Source organism: Nannospalax galili, unplaced genomic scaffold (genome assembly GCF_000622305.1).
Source record: "Nannospalax galili isolate Female #2095 unplaced genomic scaffold, S.galili_v1.0 scaffold441, whole genome shotgun sequence".
Taxonomy (NCBI): Eukaryota; Metazoa; Chordata; class Mammalia; order Rodentia; family Spalacidae; genus Nannospalax; species Nannospalax galili.
The window spans coordinates 5,482,066-5,503,695 of record NW_008348089.1 but is presented as its reverse complement, the minus strand read 5'-3'; positions in this window follow the sequence as shown (position 1 = coordinate 5,503,695).

Here is a 21,630-nt window from a genome sequence, read left to right as displayed (position 1 = left end):
TCTCCAAACTGTTGATTATGTTGAGGGCAAAGGAAGGCAAAGGCATATTTGTAGCTTTCCAGAAAAATGTCATAGAGGTGACTTTTCTCAACAAGGATGTTTCTGGGAGTGAAAGAAAACACTAAATTATTACCATATTAATTAACCTACACAGAGATAAAACAATAATATTCCTGGAAAGCCTGGACTTGTAACCCTGAGTAAAAGCAATCAATAGGCAAATATTCAGGTCATACAGTTGTTAAAATGGAAATAAAGGTCTTGGTGAACTTGGAGGCGGTTGGAAATCAAGAGCCCAAATGAGATAGTTAGGGTTGATAAGAAAGAAGAAATTGTTTTCTCAACATCACCACCTAAGATAGCATCACAGGAATACAATTTCCCAGAGACATTCTTAGATGTGGAAGTAGGTATTCGAAGGCATGCAGAATGCTTCCATTGTTCAAGTTCATTAGGAAAGAAAGTTGACTGATAAAAACAAAAAGTGGAGTTCATGGTTTGAAGATTGCAGAATCATGTTTGAAAATAGTTCAGGCAGTCGGTGCACAGTAAATGCCACTGTGGTCAAGCCTGATCAAAGTTCTAATTAGATGTCTGACCCTCCAGCAAGGTAAATGAATTTCCCTATAATAGCTGTCATCCATTGATGGATGTTAATTACCTCAATTTAGTCTTTAAGAAAACACTATCAGATAGTTGATAGCATTATTTTTGTTTGTAAGATGAGAATACTAAGGCACAGAGGAAGCAATGAATCCTGGAAGACCACATTGTTGGTATGCAGATTCATGAGTAAAACTGTGTGGCTTTAGATACTGAGGTCTTGATCATTTGACATTAATGTCAACTGTTTTCAGATTGTAGAACAAATTTCAATGGGGTGTTCATTTTTAGAGGCAAGAGAAAGGACTTCACAAGGTGATATAGGTACCCAGGGAAAGCTACCTGGGCAGATCTAGCCAGGATATGTGTCTGGCTGCTATGATAGATTGGCTGTTATCATTTGATGCTGAGCACACTGAGGTGCACCATAAGATGGCTTCTTCTACAATGGTTCTACATGTGAAAAGATGGTTTGGGTCTCCAGGGCATCACTTATCAGTGTGGTATTTTCAGCATTTCAAGGAATGTCAGTCAGAATTCCCTGAAAGCTAAAATGTGTTTTCCTGAGTGAGCAAGCTGGTACAATAATTCTTAAATCTTTTATTGTTGTGCAAGGAATTTCTGAGTTGCATCATAAAAATATTTTATACCACAGCCACCAAAAATCCCTATCAATCTAAGATCTAGCATTAATATTTTTTTATGGTTTGGTTGCTAGGTAATAAATGCACACTGAAAAATGCAGTTGGAAGGGAGAAAATGCCTCAATAAAGAGAATTCCTCCGTGGGTTGGGATGACAGTCTCAACTAATATTTTGTAATAAAAAAGCCATGAGTTCCTTAGAAAATTATAAAATTCACCACAGCTTCTTTGAAAAGGTAACATTTAGCATCTTTCTTTTATCTTAGACTTTTCAATGCTTAGCCTACAAAATGTGCCCAATAAATTATTCATAACATCAATTTATGTTAAAATTAATAAATATATATTTTAATTCCTAAACTATGGATGGCTGGAAGGCTAAATGAACATGATTTTTTTGTGGTAGTGGTAGCTCTTTTCAGAAAATTTCTTTTTCTTGTAAAAATTCTAGTAGGTCTATGCACAGTCGCTCAGTATTTAAATCTGAAATCAAATTTCTTACTGCTATTCAGTCATTAAATGTTCTAGCTGACTCTCATACCTGTCAGTAGTTTTCTAGAAAAATCATGCCACAAGAACAAATTTCAAATAAAAATGTCATCCATTCAATTTAAAATGTCATTAATAAAACGCTGTATAAAGAACAGTGCTTGCATATCCAAGTGCTTAGTGGGACATGGAGGAAGGAAAAGGCATTGAGAGGAAAAAGGATCAGGAGAAAGGGCAGGAAAGGGCTTTACAGGGCAAATGCTGGTGAGGATGTGGAGGCAGGAACTACAGCTCCTGGCTGTGACTGAAAATGATATAAACACTGTGAAGGCAGGAGGAAGGTAATAAATACACAAATATTTTTAAAATGACATTGAAGCAAATACCTTTATCAAGTTAGCGTGAAAACGAAAGAAATATATACAATTCCCAAACATTAAGAAAATTCTTTTTTTAGATAGTGTTTTCCTAATAAGGAAAACTATTTCATAAATTTGAGCCTAATGACCTTAAACAATAGACAGCCACTGAAATATGCATTTAATATTGAAATTACACATGATATTTCAAATTTAGAATATATCTGTAATTTAAGTTATATATAGTTTTATATTAATTATTGAAATATATCACATTACAAAATATTATAAATTTGTAAGGATTTATATGTATTAAACTCTTAGAAAACTAGTTAGTTTCATTAAAATTCACAGATTCTTAAGAGAGTAAACTCATTTTTCCCCCAAATACCATCCTTTTGCATACATAAAGTTCTTCCACATAATATTTTATTTCCTATATTTTTTCCCTTAATAGAAATTTGAATTTCAAATTAACTCACTTACATGAGCAAATTTCTGGACTTTTTTTTTTATCTTTCTTATTTCCTTCCTCTTCATTCTTTTGCTTTTTCATGAGAATGTGAATTATGGTATGGAAAAATCACTGTATCAATGCAAAATTCAAGACTAGAAACAGAGAAAGGTATGAAGATTTTAAAGAACAGTCTTCCCGGTAAGCTGAAAAGTGGCTCTATAAACCAGTGATTGTTGTTGTTGTGCCCAGAAAATGGACCCCCAAGAATAACCATGGAATCCAGAGGGCATGCAAGAACAAAGAGTCTTTATTCGGGCTTAAGCTCGGGCTCTCAGACCTCACCAACACAATGGATCTGTGCTGAGAGCCCCCATTGCAAGGGAAGGAAGCCTTTTATAGGTTTTAGACCAAGGCAGGAGGGGAATAACAGAGTTACTTCTTGATTGGTCCGAGGAGCCCACGCATGCCAACACACTTTTGAATTGATTGGTTACAAGGGATGTAGTCCTGGGGGTTTCTCATTGGCGGGGGCCACCCTCTGAACTCTGGGATGTGCTGACTGTTATCTGTGAGGCCAGAAGTCTCTGTTCTTATCTTATAAGGCTGCTATATGCCTGGGCCTGCTTGATCTATAGCCTCCTGGGGTGGGGGTGGTAGGTGGAGATTAAGACATGCCTGTACAGGTCCAGGCTTGCCTGAAGCAACTAGTCAAAATGGGGTCAGTGCAGTTTGTCCTCTCAGCCTGGCAGTCAAGCGGTTTACAGAAGCGAGAAAGAGCCTTTATTCCTAAAGAGGGGCAGGGGTCTCAGGAGTCCAGGGCAGGAGGCCACAGAGGAGGGTTTCACAGTTGTGTGTGACTATGATTCCAGCTTCTTAGGAGGCTGAGACTGGAAAACCCTTTGATCTCAGAGGTTCAACACCATTCTAGGTAGCAGAGAAAGACCTGCAAAAAAATCATGTTTGGTCTGTGTGTCCCACCGCTGCCATCAACTTACTCCTCACTCTGCATGCCAGGCTCCATCTCACAGTCAGGAAATTGCTTCCTTAAGGGTCATTGTAGTTTGGGTTGTCAGAGTTATGGGTTCCTGTCCCTCACCTTCCAAAACTCTAGGGAACATTTGACAGCATAAGGCGCCCTGTCTCCCAAATCTAGGTACATTTCTCTTGGAACCTATAACATGACCATTTTCTTTCTTTCTTATTGTTTTCAAATTTCACTGCATATGTTCATTGTTCAAGGTACTCTGTTACTGAGGATATTTTCATATGAATATATATTGAATATTGAAGCTATTCCCTCATGCTAACTACTGTCCCTATCTTACACCTCGGCTCCCTTTTGTTCCATTTGAAAGTTTCTCTTCTACTTTACTATCACATATACATTATGATTTTATGTATGGATATAAAATCTAGGAGCTGCATATTAGAGAAAACAAAATATTTTTCTTTCTGAGACTGACAACTCAATACCATTGAGTTGCATCCATTTTCCTACAAGCAATATAACCTTATTTTTCTTTATGACTGAAAAAAATCATATGTATATATCACAATTTTCTTATCCTTCCTTCAGTTCCTGGACACCTAGGTTGGTCCTAGAACTTGGGTACTATGAATATTGCTGCAATAAACAATGATCTTCAAGCATCTCTGTGACCTGTTGACTATTCCATATTTTTCATGCTCTGAGAGATTCTTGTTCATTTCATTAGCTTGTTTAGTGTCTGAGTTGTTTGACTTTTTACTTAGTTATTTTTGAGTTCTTTGTACATTCTTGATATTGATCCACTGTCTGATCATTTTAGTAAGTTTCCTGTTCAATTTCCATTATTATTCTCTTCCAGTACTGAATACTTCAAACACTAAAAACCGATTTACTTTTAACTTTTAATTAATACAAAGGCACAAGCATATCAAAATTAGTTTATAATTTTAATTGATGGCACATACAAGAGTGGACAAAATTTAGCTTGGAACACAGCTGATTGAGATGCATATATGTACATATGCAGAAAATAGATGTGGAATTTTCTTCTATGTACTAATTAATGCAAAGGGAAACAGCTGATGATAGCCATTTTGTTGTAAGACACATTTATTTTGCATTTTCATCTCTCCAAAATTAGAATGTTTCTTAAAATTTATATCAAATTAAATTAGATGAATTTTGTTGATGGTACTAGTCAAATGGCAGCAGATGTGTGGCATTTTGAGCTTGGGTGGATTAGAACAACTTCAAAATACAGGTTCCAATGTCTGTTTTAAGAAATGAAACCTCAATATTCATGTAGGATAGGTTACTATAATTACAAGGTATTAAGTGCACTGGACTAGAAAATAGAGATAGAAAACCTATGAGAATTTGAAGATTTGACCCAATGTTTGATTCTTCTGGAATTTACTTTTCACCCTGTAAGGTTAGTTTTTACATCCAAATTCCTGTGAGATCTTTTAGGTTAATTTTCAAAGAAATAAAAGCCTTTTTTGTTCAAAATTACTTTAGAAGTAATTGAGAAAGATCATAAGACGTGTAATATAACATTAGAACACTTAATAGATCTTGAGGCTTTCCACTTTGAAGATGAATGATAATGTTTGCATTTATTTTGATTATAGTTTGATAGTATTGACCTGGAGCTATGTATGAGAAGAAAATGGACATAAAATAAAATTATAAAGATGAATGAGATGGAATTTTAGCACTGAGAATATATGTTGCTTTACTAAAACATGGCTTCTGTGTTAGAAGAATATTGATTAGTGTCTGCTGTGAAGAATAATACAACTGTTTAAATTACTAATATTAAAAAAAAAAACCCAAACTTCAAATTATTGGTACCCTGTTTCTTACATTAAAACCCTACCTTTTATAGGTAAAATAATTATCTATAAACCCTCTTAAAAACCATTTAAAGGTGTTGTAGCAGTTAAAATTAAATTTAAAATTTATAATTCAGGGAAGGATAGATTGCTCAGTTGGTAAAATAAAAGTACTTGCCTTGCAAACAAGAGGATTTGAGGTTGATCTCTACAGTGCATGTAAAAGATGCCAGGCATGGTAGCACATGCCCTAATATCCCATGTTGAATCCTTGGTTTCTGCTGAGCAGTTAGGCTTGTCTACTTGGAGAATTCTAGATTTATGAGAGATCTTGACTCAAAAAAATGTGGATATGGACTGAACCTGATGAACAACATTAAAATTTTCCCAGTGGTCTCTCTCTCTCTCTCTCTCTCTCTCTCTCTCTCTCTCTCTCTCTCTCTCTCTCATATACAGACAAACTCTCATATGCACAGTTACAATTCAAGGCTACATTTTTCTTATGATTTATGAGAATTGCACAGGCACTTGGGTGGGAAACTTGGAGTAGGACTAGGAGGGTAAAAGAACACGTAGTTGTCAAGGTTGTTAGTGTTGGGGATTAGAGTAGCAGCGATATTTGTAGAAGTTACATTGTAATTCAGGTCTTGGGTTGATAATGACATCTAACTGACCAGTACTGTTGGATAAGTGTGTCCTCTGAAAGAACTAGCAGTAGCTGAATGTCTGAACCCTATAAGACTCGGTAGAAAGGAAGGGAGCTAGTCACCCCTCCCACCCAATTGGTCAGCTTCAATTGCATTTTGGGGAAGGTCTATGGATAGACACAGAGGAAGCCCGGGAGGCGGCTCAAGTTTTGCCATCTTTGCAGGTGGAGGGGAGAGCTGGCGGCTGCAAAAGCAGCCAAGACGTAGGGAAAAAAAGCCGCTGGGTGCATGCCTTTGTAAGTAACCCCTTCCAGGACATCATAAACTCTGTAAGGAAACCTGAACACATTGTATCCAATACATTGTGTTGGTTTTGTTGGTCATCATAAGAACGCATTCTGGCGGGAGGTCCCAGCGTGCCTTGCAGAGGGCCTGGGAGCAGAGAGCCCAGAACGGACCTCCCAGAAGTGAATTTGACTTTACAAGCACACTTAGGCTTTCCAGATAGTCCGTGGTGCTCATCTTCCTGTGCTCAGGCTCAGCACCAGCAGAAACTAGCACATGGCACTGAGTCTCTCTGCAGCTATGGAACCTCATGGTTTCAAATTTAAGCAAACATACATACATCTGATTACAAATTTGGGGAACATTTTCTAAATGTTATGGATTGGCAATTATTTTTCTTATTTCATGGATATAGATCTTTGTCTTAAAGCTAATTAAGGTAGATCAACAGGCTTTGCTCAGATCTTTGAATTAAGCAAGGAGAAAAAATGGTTTTAATAAAATCAGTGTGCCTCTGAGCAATCAGCAATCCTCTAGGATGACATTTCATTTGTAAAGTAGGGCTCCCCTGGGTCATAGAGGTCAGTTACATCTCTGTATAAGAGATACCCACCAAGATTCCCAAGGCTTGTTCCAGTGAATAGCTTAACACTGGAGACTGAATTAGGCATTATGTAGATCTGCTTAACATCAAATGCATTATGGGAAGCAGCCATGTATTTTATAGCTGCATAAAACAGTACATGGATTTCATGATGCAGAAAAGCAGAAGTGTATTCCTCATTTTCCATCATGTAAATTTTTACTAAATGGACTTTCAAGAAGAATCCGCACAATCATTAAAGTACAAATGAAAAAGGTTGATATTGTTCATTTTGCTCTTTCTAAGCCTTTCATTTTTAGAGAAAAATGTTTGAACAAGCCTAAAAGAAAGATTTCTTTGTGGTTGTCAATGAAAAATCATATCTCTCACCTTTAAGGGGATAAAAAACAGTCTCTTCTGGAGCCATTGTGACCATAGCCCAGGAACACAGATTCAGGTTCCCTCAAATTCCATATTTCAACATTGTAGCAGTTTCATGAAGCTTTCATAAGAACAGAACAAAAAAGCCATCAATCAAGGCACTTCTCAAATATATTGCAGCTTGACAAAGGGTGATTGAAATATTTTTGGGAAATACATATTATGCACATAAAAGTGTGACTTTTGCATACCAGCTGACTAGGTCATCAAAACCAAATGGATTCAACAAAAAATATGTAGATTACAGATCAGAGAGAGGCCATTTTTCTCAATGAGTTGATGTTTGCTAAACAATAGCATAAAATATTTCAGGTTTTGCATTATTGATTGATTGATTGATTGATTGATTGATTGATTGATTGATACAGGGTCTCCCTGTAGCCCCAGTTGTCCTGGAATTTGCTATGTAGACCAGATGGGCCTTGATCTCAAGGAAATCTGCCCACCTCTGCCTCATGAGTGTTGGCCTTAAAGGGGTGCCCCACCACACCTGGCTTTTCATTTTTGATAACATTAAATAGGTAACACACAGATCAAGTAGGAAAGAGCCATTTAAGGAATACGCTGAGATATAAGCTAATGCGATGTTTTAACAGTTTTTAGTAATTATTGTAATTATTGCAGATATCCTTATTCTCACTATGTTCCTTCTTGGATTTCTTGGATTGTGCAAAGTAAATATGTGTGGAAAGAGGGAGTGAACTCTGGCTGCCATGTTTTCTAATAAAGATATAAACCTGTCACATTCTGGGCTCATTCTTACGCACTCCTTTTCTCATAATTACCCCCTGGAGCCTTCATCTGTACACTGCTATGCAGGTACAAGGGGATTAGGATTTCAACATACGAGTTGGGGATATTGAGCATTTGAGTCGTAGCATTTTTTATCATGGGGTCCAGAGCCTCTAGATCTTCCCACTCTTTTATTGGGGAGGGTCTTTTTGAGACAGGGTCTCCCTGTGGCCACAGCTAGTCTGGAACTCACTATGTAGGCCAATCTGGTCTCGTTATCACAGAGATCCACCTGCCTCTGCCTCCCAAGTGCTGGGATTAAAGGGGTGCACTACCATCTTTCCACTCTTAAACAATGAAAATTGAGATCTTTACATAAAATTCTCAAGAGAACTGAAAGCACATGTCCACAGAAATCTTGTACTTTAATACCTATAGCAGCAGTATTATTAACAACCATAAGACAAATATAGGGTCTGCCTCAGAAGTACATAAAAAGTGGCTTATCAATTGCATGAGGTGTTCGTCACACACTAAAGAAATGAGGTGCTCATACTTGTTAAGTGATGACTGAATCCTGGAAACATTGTGCTATGTGAATAAAGACCGTCACACTAAAGTGCTTATCATTGGATTAATTTCATAGGGAATATCCAGAGTTAACATACTTACTATTTACACTAATTGTTACTTTTACAAAAAATTAGCACTGATTAGTTGTACATATTATTGACTCTTCAGTGTGATGATTCTGTATATTCATGATCAAGCTCACTGTCCTTCTTCCTACCCATTCTATTTTCTGTCATTCTGGTAATTTTTAGTGTCCACATAGGAGAGAGAATGTATGACATGACATTCTCTGTGTGTGGTTTATTTCACTTAACTTCAGTTACCTAATCCCATCCAGTTTGTTGCATATGGTAGGATTTCCTTCTTTGTGGCTTGATAAAACTCATTATGTATATATATTTCAAAATTTTCACCCAGCCATCTGTTCGTGAGAACCTAGATGGATTCCACCTCTTAGGTATTATGAATAATAGAAAAGAATATAGAGAATATAGCATGCAAAAACCTCTTTTGTATGCTGACTGCATTTCTGGTGGATATATACCCGGGGCTCTTAATATCCTATGATACATCTATGTTAGTTTTTGCTGACCAACCATACAGTTCTGCATAAGAATTCTAATCCTATATATTCCAATAAACAATATAAACAAGTTCATTTTTATCTCTTGTAAGGCTGGCATGCTGAACTAGTATTGCCCTCTTGATTGTCTTAGTAAGTATCTGTTTGTAGCCCAGGCTGGGTTCAAGTTTGTGGTCCTCCAGCTGTAGCCTCCATTGCTGTAGTTAAAAGTGTTCAGCTTAATAATGCCCACCTTTCCTTCCCTTCTAAAGGGTATCTTTGCTGGGTATACCAATCTTGTTTAGTGGTCATTTATTCTCAGGACATGGAATACATAATCATCTTCTCCCTTTTTCCATAGAGTCCTACTGAGAAACTGTTAATACAGTGAAGACGAAACTAAATGTGCTTGGTATTTTTATCTTGCATAATGTTGAATTTCTGTCCCACACTTTTGAAAGTTTGATTTAATGAGCTGTAATATCGTTTTCAATCATGCCTACTTGGCATTCTTTTTAAAAATACATATTCAACTTTTATTTTTGACAGGGTAATACATGTATAAAATAAATTTTAGTACTTCTCACCCTCTATTACTCTGGAAACCCTTCTTCACATTAAGTCCTCCTCCTTTCATAGCGTGTGTGTGTGTGTGTGTGTGTGTGTGTGTATGTTTGTGTGTGGCTGTGGCTGTGTGTGTACCAATGAGTTTAAATAGGGTTACCCGAATGATCATGAGTGGAAGGTTATTTATCAGAGCATGAGCAACTTATCAGCAGCTACATCACTGAAGCAAGTGACCATGATATCAACAACCATTGATAGTTAATAATTCCTCACAGAATGGTGGGGCCTCATAAATACTTCATTCTTTCATGATGAAATAGTGCAGAGCCCAATCTTCTTCTATGATTTTTATTAAAAATATTTTCTATATCTATGACATGAAATTCTCCTTCTTTGCATTTGTAATTTGTAATTTTAATTTGTAATTTTTTTTTCTTTTAAAATTTCCTGAACTTCTTGCATAATCATATACCTTATTTGATAGTGACCAAATGATACAATTCCTTCATTTTGCCTTCAGACCCTGATATACTTTCTCCCACATGATCCAATTTCTTGGTGAGGATTTGCAATTAACTTTTCTTTGACCGATGAAGTTTTTCATCTCCATAATTGATTTTTAAATGTTATTTTCCTGTTTTCATTCTCTTGAAATATATTCATGTCTTTTTTGAGCTACCTAACACAATTATAAACATTCTTTTGAATTCTGTATATTGAATTTCATCTTAGTTATTTTCATTGGATGGCATAACTATGGAGTGGTGTTTTTTGTAAGGGACATGTTGTTTCATTTTTTCATGTTACTGTGTTTTGGGTTAGGTCATTAACTAAAAATTGTCATTGTTGTTTCAGTTCAAGTCACTTGTATTCTCTCAGTGGAGTCTACAACAGTCACTATTCATCAGTTCACACACTTTGATAATAGAGTAGCTAGTGACTACCATACAGACACTTTTTTAATACTGCTGGTACTTAAGTACAAAGAGACACTGGTAGTACTATGTATACTCATACGTTTGTGTGGGTGTAAGTGGAAAAGGAATGAAAAACAAGCCACAGTGAGACTAGTAATTAATATTAGGTTGTTAGATGGGAAGTAGAGGATGGGGGGACATACACTGGAGAAGGACTAGTAGAAGCAGAGGAATAAGAAATGGAGAGGAGATGTGGATGAAGAAGAAGAAGAAGAAGAAGAAGAAGAAGAAGAAGAAGAAGAAGAAGAAGAAGAAGGGGAGGAAGAGGAGGAGGAGGAGAGGAGGCGAAGGAGGAGAAGGGGGAGGAGGGGAGAAGAGGAGGGGAAGGAGGAGGAGGAGGGTGAGGAGGAGGAGGGGAGGAGGAGGAGGGGAAGGAGAAAGAGGAGGGGGAGGAGGAGGGGAGGAGGAGGAGGGGGAAGGAGGAGGAGGAGAAGGGGGAGGAGGGGGAGGAGGAGGGGAGGAGGAGGAGAGCAAAATGGTAACAGACAAGAAACAGTGGCACACAGTGTTAGCCTGTTGTATTGACCTAGAGTCTTACATGGTGAAGAAATATCTAAAGTGAGGAATGAGATTTAGCTGATTACATACAGTAATAAAATCACTGGCTTGGGTGTTCTCATCTCCTATTGCAGATCCACTGTGTTGTCCTTCTAGTCCAGTTCTGGCCTGCACTCACTGCTGATTTTTAATTAGTTCAGATTTTCTCTTGTATATTCCTAGAGCCACTTCTCTGTGGAGTTTCCTTGTGGAACTACTTCGTTCTGTTCTGTGAGCTAGAGATGACCAAAGCAAACTGCCCAGCCACTGCTGCTGAGATCCCACAGGATGACGATGAGAGGTGGCTGTGTAGTGTCCATAGTACTGTCTAGTGCTGATGCTTAGTTCCCAGAGTTTAGCAGTTTCCCTTTGGGGTGTTGATGGTGATTTCAATAGCAGTCACTGGGGACCCAATCAATAACATCCCTATTGGCACAGCTTTTGTAGAATTGAAAGATGCTCATTTAGCCCAGTTTGCAGTTGACTACCAGAGTCTGCTGTATACTGTATGTAGCCTTTGAGCTACTGTCTCCCAACAACGTGTTCCCATCTGGTGGAGGAAGTTCATTGATTGGTCTGATGGGAGATGAAGTTTGTTTAGATGTTAAATGGACCCTGGGGACAGAAATCAGCAGATGGAATGAGAAGACATTCCTGTTACCCTTTTTCCCTAACTATAGTCAGCTGCTTACTCCAACATGGCCTCTAGGTCACCGTCTTACCCAGAACTCTTAGTTTCTCTATGAATCTTATACATGTGTTCATATTTTTATCATGATTAAGAAAGTTATCACCTACTATTTCATTGGCTAAGTTTTATACTCCATTGACTTTCTTTTATCTTTAAGCATTTCAAAGTGTTAAAACTTTTGAATGTCTTTTTCTTTCCTTCCTTCCTTCCTTTCTCTTTCTTCCTTTCTTTCTTTCTTTCTTTCCTTTCTTTTAGGAGGAGGAGCAGAGACTCACTCTGTAGTCCTGGCTGGCCTAGAACTCACTATCTAGACCAGACTCTCCTCCAAATTCATAGAGACACAGCTGACTTTGCATCCCAAGTGCTGGAATTAAAGACATGTACCACTGCACCAAATTAATTATTTTTAAAGTTAATTTTTGTCATGAATAGTTCAAAAGTTCTGACTGGGATATTTCAAAAAGTCTGTCTTCAATTCAGATCTCTTTTCTTTCTTTTTAAAATCAAGAAATTTTTTTACTGAATTTTGGTGAAGTCCATGCAATTTCTTTTTATTATATTTAGATCATCTTCCCTAGCTGCACCTCCCTTTCTAATCTTGCCTTATTTAATGTACTCTATTATATACATGATAAGGTCTGTAGACTCAAAATTGTGTCCCTTAATATCCTTTGGTGTGGCTCCATCCACTGGAGCCTGGTTTAATTTACCAAGAGTCACATCTTTAAGAGAGACTGCCTCTTCCCTTCCTAGAAGCGGTTGGTCGCCAATAGTTCCTCAATAAGGTTGGAATTTCTTACCCACTTCCCCATGCCTATGCTGGGATTTTGTCCAGCTTGCGCTTATGAGGTACTTGTGCATGCTGTCACCATTGTTGTGAGATCATATGAGTAACTTAGCATCTGTCTGTAAAACTCTCTTTTCTTGTGACCTCTGACTTAAAATCTTTTCACCTCCTCTTCTGAAATGATCCCTCAGCCTTTGGAGATGAAGTTTGATATGGGTTTCCCATTCAGGAATAATCACTCTGCACTCTCTTATTTGGGTGTTGCCAAGTTGTGGGTTTCTTTGTTAGTTGAGAGATTATTTAATCTATGGATATAATGACAACTCATTAAGTCATTTTAATATTATATCTATTTATAATAATATCTATTATTTAGCCTATTAATACTGGGCTTTTCCCTATGATCTGTGACCTGTCCAGTCACATATTCTTAAGCCTGAAATCAATGTCAGGTATGGGCTTCCTTATGAAGTGGACCTTCAATCCAATTATAAAATGATTGGTTATGCCTATAATATCCATGCCGCTTTTTCAACAGAGATCATAGTTTACCATTCTAGTTGTTGTTGAAGCATGCAGGATTCACAGCTGGGTAAAGTTAATCTTTAGTATTTTCTCAGGTGACATACATAGCATCTTCCAGCACTATGGAAGCTAGCCAGTAAAGATGAAGCTTTGACATCAACACCAGCTTGATTTCTCCTTATTTTTTCTAATGTTCGTATATGTAGTGTCTCCAGCAATAGGGACTTACCATCAATTTCTGGTGGATAACCAAGAGCAGTTTATTGTTTGAGGTTCTATGGGACCTCTGGTCAACATGTTCAAAAGAGGGAGTCCATTCCTGGCATTGGGCTTTTTCTTCACCAGCCTTTGTGCCTAGTAGGGGCAATGTCTCCTGTTATAAGGTAATTCCTTTTAATTTCCTTTTATGATGTATGTGTGTGCATATTTTAAGAAGCTTCTGTAGTTGTAGGTATCTGTGTGGCTTTTTCTAAAGGCCTTTAGTGTTATTTAGCTGTCCACAGAAAAGAAATTATCAAAATCACAGGTAAATGGATAAAATTGTAAACAATCATCCTGAGTAAAGTAACCCAGACACAAGAGATAAACGTCACATGTTCTTTTTCATAGCTGGATGCTAGTTGTGAATTTTTAAGATACACGTTTCAATTTGAAAATCCAGAGAGGTCAGGAAATAAATAAATGGCCAAGGAAGGAAGGGCTTCATGAGAGGGGAGATAGAATGTAGGAAATAAATATAAATAAATAAATAAATAAATAAATAAATAAATAAATAAATAAAGGGGAATGATAGAATAGCAAGGGTTAATTGGGGTGATGATGGGAGGACAGAGCAGAGGAGGGAGAATGGGAAGGGATAATTCACAGACACAGACACTCTTTTCTCTGACCTTGGTATTGTTTCCAACTACACTTCCCTTTTTCTTTTTTTGAGACAGGGTCTCCCTGTAGCCCCAACTGGCCTGGAACTCATTAGGTAGACCAGGCTGTTCTCGATCTCACAAATGTCTGATTTCCTTTGCTTCCTGAGTTGTAGGGATGGTTTTTATTAACAGATATAATCTGGATTAATGCCTTTAACCCCAGTAGAACCATGTGCTCTTGGGTCCGAAGATGGCACATCTCCTTGGCAACCTCAGTTTAGTACTCCACCACCACAGAGAATGAATAACCTTGGGTGTGTTAGAGAATTAACACAGCAAAGTGCTGACGGAGAGTAACCACACATTGGAAACAGTGGAAGCTGGGAAGGATGCCCAACCTTTTAAGAATAAGAACTAGGGATTGAAAATCCAGATGGTCTAGGAGGATTGAGGGTAGAGAAGAACTTATTCCCCAACGAAGCTGGAGAAACCATTTTGAATACACTATGAGTGTGGTCTGACCTGGGGACCCACTGGGAGAAACAGGATTCTAGAGAAAGTTCCATAGGGACAAAGTGAGGACAGAGACAGTTCTACCTGCACAGGTTGAAGGGACAAGAGAGATCCATTAGCACAGTTCTGGGAGACAGATGATACTGATAGCTAGCAAGGGGAACCAATGTCTTCTGAAGTTGTGCCCACTCTTAAAAACTTAGAGTCAGTTATATGTTCAGGTGATTAAGTTGTTTGCATAATAATAAACGCGGCACCAAGTTCTGGGATTAAAGTCATGTGCCATCACAACAGTCTACAAGTATACTTTTTTTTGACCTATTTAAATCTTCATATTTATATTCCTTTTGGGATCTTTGTCCAAATTTCTATCTATCATTCTCATTTGTTTCCCAAATTAGGTTTCGTGTTCATCACTGTTTGCATTGTCTTAGATCTCATTTAGCTTCTGTATAGTCATATTTTAATTCCTTACCAGGTATTTCATCCATATTTATTTGTTCGGAATCTATTGCTAGAGAATTATGTTCTTTTGAAATCTATAAAACCATTTTTTAATCAAATTTCTTATGCTCCTACATTTTTCTTATATCATTAACTCTGTGTATTGGTTTGCTAGATGATGTTTGTTTTATTTTTTATTGGCTGTCATAATCATGCCCCTATAGATTCTTGCCTGTGAACAATGGCTTTGGGAACAGTGATTGCCATTTCAGAGTCAAAAAGAACCACATTCTTTCCAGGCCATATGAATTTGGGGACACCAATATGATGCAGATATCAGTGTGTGTGGCTTGCTCACTGTGTGGTTTCTACATTTGGTGTGGCAACCCCCACTGGGCAATGGGGATATCCTCAATGGCCTCTGGCATTGGCATATACAGCAATATATTGGCATATACAACTGTATATTGGCATATACAGCAGTAAGAAGCCCTGTAAATAATTTGTCTTTTAAGTAGTTTGATCACCATACCAAGTAGTGTATGGGGAAAGGGAGCGGCAGTAATAGTATTACCTATTCTTTGTCACTGACATCATATGGGTAGAGTGTGGTTAGAAGGAATCTGGGCCTTTTGTTCCCCTAGTTTCAGTTCCTTAATGTGAGACTGAGGGGCAACAGCAGGAGCCGCGAGTGTCTCCCACCTTCCCCTCTCAGTGGCAAGTACCGGAGCTTGACATGGGGAGAGTTAATAGGAGCATGCACATTTGGCAAGAGCATGCTCAGTTTTTTCTGGGATGTATGAGGTCCTTTTCCAGCACAAGACCAGTGAGGAGACTTCAGGGACTTTCTCTCAAAGACTGTAACCTGCGAGGAAGGTTAGATCTCAGGTCTCTAGGGTTGCCAGTGTCCACACTGAGGGTTTGCTGAGACTCTGAAGCTGACCCTTTCCCTCACCATTGTGCAGGTGTATTTTAATGCTCTTGACCCAGGTCTCTGAATCTTATGAAACCTGATCTCCATTGCTCTCCCACAAACACTCATCTTAAAAGATGATATACTAGAGTTATTATTTTCCTTGTGGTGATAGTGAATGCTGGGTGTCTCCACTCTGACAGATTGGGTATCCCATACCTTTATTGGTTAATAACATGGTGGTGCAGATGTTATAATAAAAAGTTTTCCTAATATATGATGTGGTTATCATTGGTAAACATGTACATGTGCAGGCAACTTCTGAACAAGCACTGTGATGAAACCTCAGAATAGGTATATGTCAGCCCACTTGCTGACAGTGCAATATTTAAATGGCGGTGGATAAGTATTAGGAAAAAGGGGAAATCACTTCCAAATACATTTGCTACGGAGTCACATGGGTCTTTTATCTGTCCTCTCACCCACACCATCTTCTCCAGTGACTCCTACTGCTCTTTCTGTATGTTAACATTTTATCAGTAAAAGAAGTTCCAAGAAATAATTACATGGCCAGGTTAAATATACTAAATTCCAAATTTAAAGTTTACTGATGGTATGGATATATTTTGATGTTTTACCGTACCTATAATAAGTTGCAATTTTTTGTATGTAGGACCTATGAATCAAGAACAAATGTGATTTTAATCAATTGTGAGATCATTTTATTACATTATTTATGCATTTCATTAGCAACAAGTTGTTAGCTTTCACTTGTATAATTCTCTGCATGAGGAATCAAAAGCTCCACTTAAATAAAAGTCAAGTCAAATATCCAGAAATAACTTTAAAATAATTAATCTCCATTACCCTGCTCTTATGAAATGTTCGGCATGCTGGTCTCTTTTCTTTTGTGTATATAAAAATATGGAAAATTATTCACTTTAATGTATATATGGCTCTCATTTTAGAAATATTTATATTCCAACCTGGTTTTGGTAATTTTGTGCTTTCTCATGGTACTGTTGAAGAATGTTGTCTAAAACTATAAACATAAATGTACTCCACAAATACGAGGTGAATTTACACTTTTGACTTGGGTATAATTTCTTTTTCAGGCATCCTTCTTTCTCTCCTTGGCTGCAAGCAGTGGTCAAATTTTATTTAGGGAAATACCTTTTTTTGTGTAATTCTTCACTGAATAAGACTAGTAGCTTATTAACTCCTTGTAAGAATATCGTATCTTCAGAAACTTTTCATTTAGGAAATGATAGGAAATTCATAATTGAAGCCAAACACTTTTTGTATTTGCCCTGTCTTTTCCATTCAGGCTTCTATCCCTATAACCATCCGTCCATCCATCCATCCATCCATCCATCCATCCATCCATTCATCCAACCTTGTCTCATGTCTGCTATCAGACGCTGTTCCCCAAACTTGGAATATATAAGAGAACTAAAGAAAGATATCTACTCTGAGAAACTTTCATTCTGGCTCATAGATGAACAATAGTGTGTAAGTACGGTGAGTCAGGAAAGAAGTAGAAGACTTAACATTCTACAGTGAAAATGTAGCAGAAGTAGTGCAGGTGAGCTTAGAATTCCAGCAGTGATATGGACAGAACAGATGGAAGTGTGTGCTAAAGGTAGGTGTCACACAGAAGGTAAGACGTGAGCAATGGCTTATAGATGATTTGAGACCTTGTCAGCTAGCCAGAGCACTCCAGGAAATGAGGTGTGGTATAGTTTTCAAATTGTAATTTACTTTGTATGTTCCTGAAAGTGTTTAGAAGCTAGTAGAGAACTTTGTGGAGAGACTGAGGAGAAAGAATGAACAACAGTCAGGGAACCTAGGTTGCCAAAATGTGAAAGGAAGTTTGAAGGGCTTGGGTGTTCTATAGTGAATTAAATGAATGCCACGTCATCTTCAGCAGAGGGGTGACTTGTGCCTCCTTACACGTACAGATTTCAGCTCTGGTTCTGTGTTAATGACAGATTCCAAGGATGGCAAGGATATTTGTATTAAATATCTAATAAGGATGTCCATATATCTGCAAATATCTATGCACAGGTCCCCTAGGCTCCACTTAGGTACAAAGAGTACAAGGTTTGGGATTGGCCAAATTCTACATGCATTTCATCATTGAAACCAATGGAATGTATTGATAGTTCCTGTTAATCCCAGAAAGAGTCCATGGCCATGGGATTGAGAACAGGATGACAGAGCTGAGTTATGATTTATGAGATGGGGCTGGGGGGGGGGGTCTGTGGGCAAAATGGGTTTTTGATTGAAAGAAACCTGTAGTGTAGAGTTAGGATTTCAGGGTCAGTGAGATGGTTAATCAGGTAAAGGCACTTGATGCACAAACCTGATGACTTGAGTTTGATCTGGATCAGATTTCACATTTAAAGGAGAGAACCAACTCCTCAAAGTTGCCACGGACCTCCATTGTGGCACACACATGCACATACACAATAATGAGGAAAATTAAAAAATTTAAAAATAGTTCATTAAATACTTCAGTTAAAATGTTCAGTGGGCCAGGGAATGTAAGTCTGGATATCAGGACACAGGTCAGGACTATGAATATAAACTTTGAAATTAAAAAATAGTAAATATAGTACAGACTAGATGAGATCAGTGTTATAGACAAAACTATGTATAGACAAAAATGATATAGAACCATAAGTTGACCTTTGGGTTTTTCTAAAGCAACATAGTGAGGGCAAAAAGAAAAGACCCCCAAAGAGGTTGAGATGGAGCTGCCAGGGAGAGAGAACAGAAAGCAAATTATGGTACCCAGAGATGCTAGTGAACGCTATCAGCACAGAAGGCGTGGCCATCGGGCCAGATGTGCTGACAGGCCAGTGGGATGAGTTGAACTGCTTATTTGATTTTGTACTGAAGTGGTAGATGACCAAAAGAGCATGTCTCACAACCCATGAATCTTTCTGTTTTCTGTTTTCCTGCTTTTTTATCTTAGTATATCCTCCTTCAATCACCTTTTCCCATGTTTTGATTTATAACTTACTGAAGTAAAAATTAAGAAATTAAAATAAAAGGGCTAATCTGTCTATTGTCTTTCCTGAGCGTATCCATAAGTTTGAGAAAATGACATCTTGCTGTCTGAATTTACGTTTTTGCTGCTGTAACAGGACACACAAATCTAGAAAGTTTGTAATGAGTAATGAGTAGATATTTACTGGTGGTTCTGGACACTGAAATTTTCAAGGTCTGGGGTTAGCATCTAGTGGTTACCTTTAAAAACAATGATAAGGCAAGTTAAAAAAAAAAAAAACAGAGAAAAACATCCTCTCAAAAAATTCCATGCCTCTATTCTCAAGCCCACACCTGCAATAATAGCAATATCTATTCACTGTACTATTAAGACCAAGTCCCCTCCATTTAAGGCCCACCTCCCAACACAGTTGTGTGAGCTATTAAGCTTCAAATCACAGCAGAGGGTGATCCTTCACACTGATCTTCATGCTGCCTCAAGTAGAGAACATGAAATTATATTAATTTAAAGGTCAAATTATTTGTTCTTTATGATCTAAGCTTGTCCTAGCCTTTCATACACAAGTTTTGTTTTTAATAGTACATCTATGTTGTTTTATATGCCTCTGTCAAAACTATCATAATGGTTTAGAATTGATGTTCAATTATTCACAGTTTTTATCTACATACACAATACTGCACTGATATGTATCTTGGTTAGAACTCCTGATAGTAGTATCTTCCACAAAAGCAGAATTCTGAGTAAAACAATGCATAGTTCAAATTCTAATAAATTTTGTTGCACATCGGCATACAATTCAGAGAAGTGACTGCCTATGCTTGACATGGTGCTGCACTCCTAATCTCATTGCACCAGACCATAAGGCAGGAGGACTACAGGTTCAAGGTCAGACTGGACTATATGAGACTCTGTCTCAAAAACGAAACAAAGCAAAACAAAACAAGTCATGGTTGCTCCTTTTAGTTTTACTAATATTGAGCGATATTTGTTTAGATTTCCTCTGTTTTGTTTTCTGTTTCTAATTTAAAAGACATGCTAATTGTCATCATTCATATTTCCATGACTTGCAGCCAGGGCCCACAGGATAGAGTAAGCTAAGAGCCTTTCCTTCTGCTTGCCATGTATTTGTTTATGCAGTACGCAGGTACTTTTTCCTCGTTATTCCTTATTATTCTTTTATATCTTCCACATACATAAACTAGATTTCTATGGTAGTCTGGGAAGTTTATTTTGTTTCTTCTTTTTTAAAAATTCTGCCTTCCCAGGATGGATATACTATAGGAGTTATTTCTAAGAAAGGGGTTTTGCTTTAATTCAGTATTTTCTTAGTGTCACAACAGGATAGCACTGCTTGGCAGTAAAATAGACACAGTTAAGAAAGTAATGCTTCCTTAACTGCAAAAGAAATGGGAACTTAGGAACACAATTACTTAAACAGGAGACAACACAGCATGCTCACGCAGGTTTTTAAAAGTTGCCCCTCAGAGGCACAAAACTGTTCAAAAGGGAGATGTCCTGCAAGAAACCCCCATGTGACACAACACAAGGGAGCTGCAAAGCAGCGGAGGTGCCTGACTCTCAGGGTAGCATACCAAACTTGTGGATACCGCAGACTGATGCACCCTTGTGTGGACACAGCTGGACTCCTGTTTCACAAATGCACTAATAATTTCTGTTTTCCCTGGGATGGGCAGTTTTCATCATTTTTAGAAAACACTTTTCCTTTTCAACTTTGATTTTGACTTCCAGTCTCCTTTCCAGTTTCAGCATTTATTCTGCATGGCTTGCTGTGTTTGTGGTGGTCACCCATTGCGTTCCCTGTAAGTATATGTCCTTTAAAAAAAAATCAGTGAGCAAGACAGTGCTCCTAAAGTTTTATCATGGTCTATCTACAGAATTTGTTGCATCAGGTCCGGACATGCGATCAAATTCTTGGCCGTGAACTGTGAGTGGAAGCAGAGCATGCACTGCTTCAGTTAATAGATGGAAGATTGTGCTTCTCTTTGCACAGGTCCACGGGGCCAAATTCATGTCAGACTGCGTGGCGCTACCAGTCAGCATCAGTGCTCACCTGCCTGCAGGCCCATAGGAGGAGGGGACAGGACGGTGCAGAGGTACTGGGCTGTCAGAAGATGCTTGCCTGGAACGGCATCGTTTACCAGTCTGCACTGAGAAGTACACAGTAAAAATACTTCTGTCATGTGCTGACATACTCTATATTAGAATATATTTTCATTACACCATGACTGCCAAAACGTTGGCAAACTTTTTATGAAAAAATTAATTAAAATATTTTCACTTTTGTAGGCCATGCAGTTTCTGAGAAATGATGAGTCTCGGGCTGGAGAGATGGCTCCGTGGTTAAGAACACTGGATGTTCTTGCAGAAGACCAAGGTTTGACTCTCAGCACCCACATTGCAGATAACAACTCTCCAGTAACTCCAGTGCCAGGGGATCCGGCAGCCTCTTCTGTCCCCCGCTGGCATTGCACAACACAGGTACACTTACCTAAAATCAGGCATAACACTCATACACATAAAATAAAAACAATAAATAAAAATATTTAAAAAGAAAGAAATGATGAGGCTCTACGTGTTTA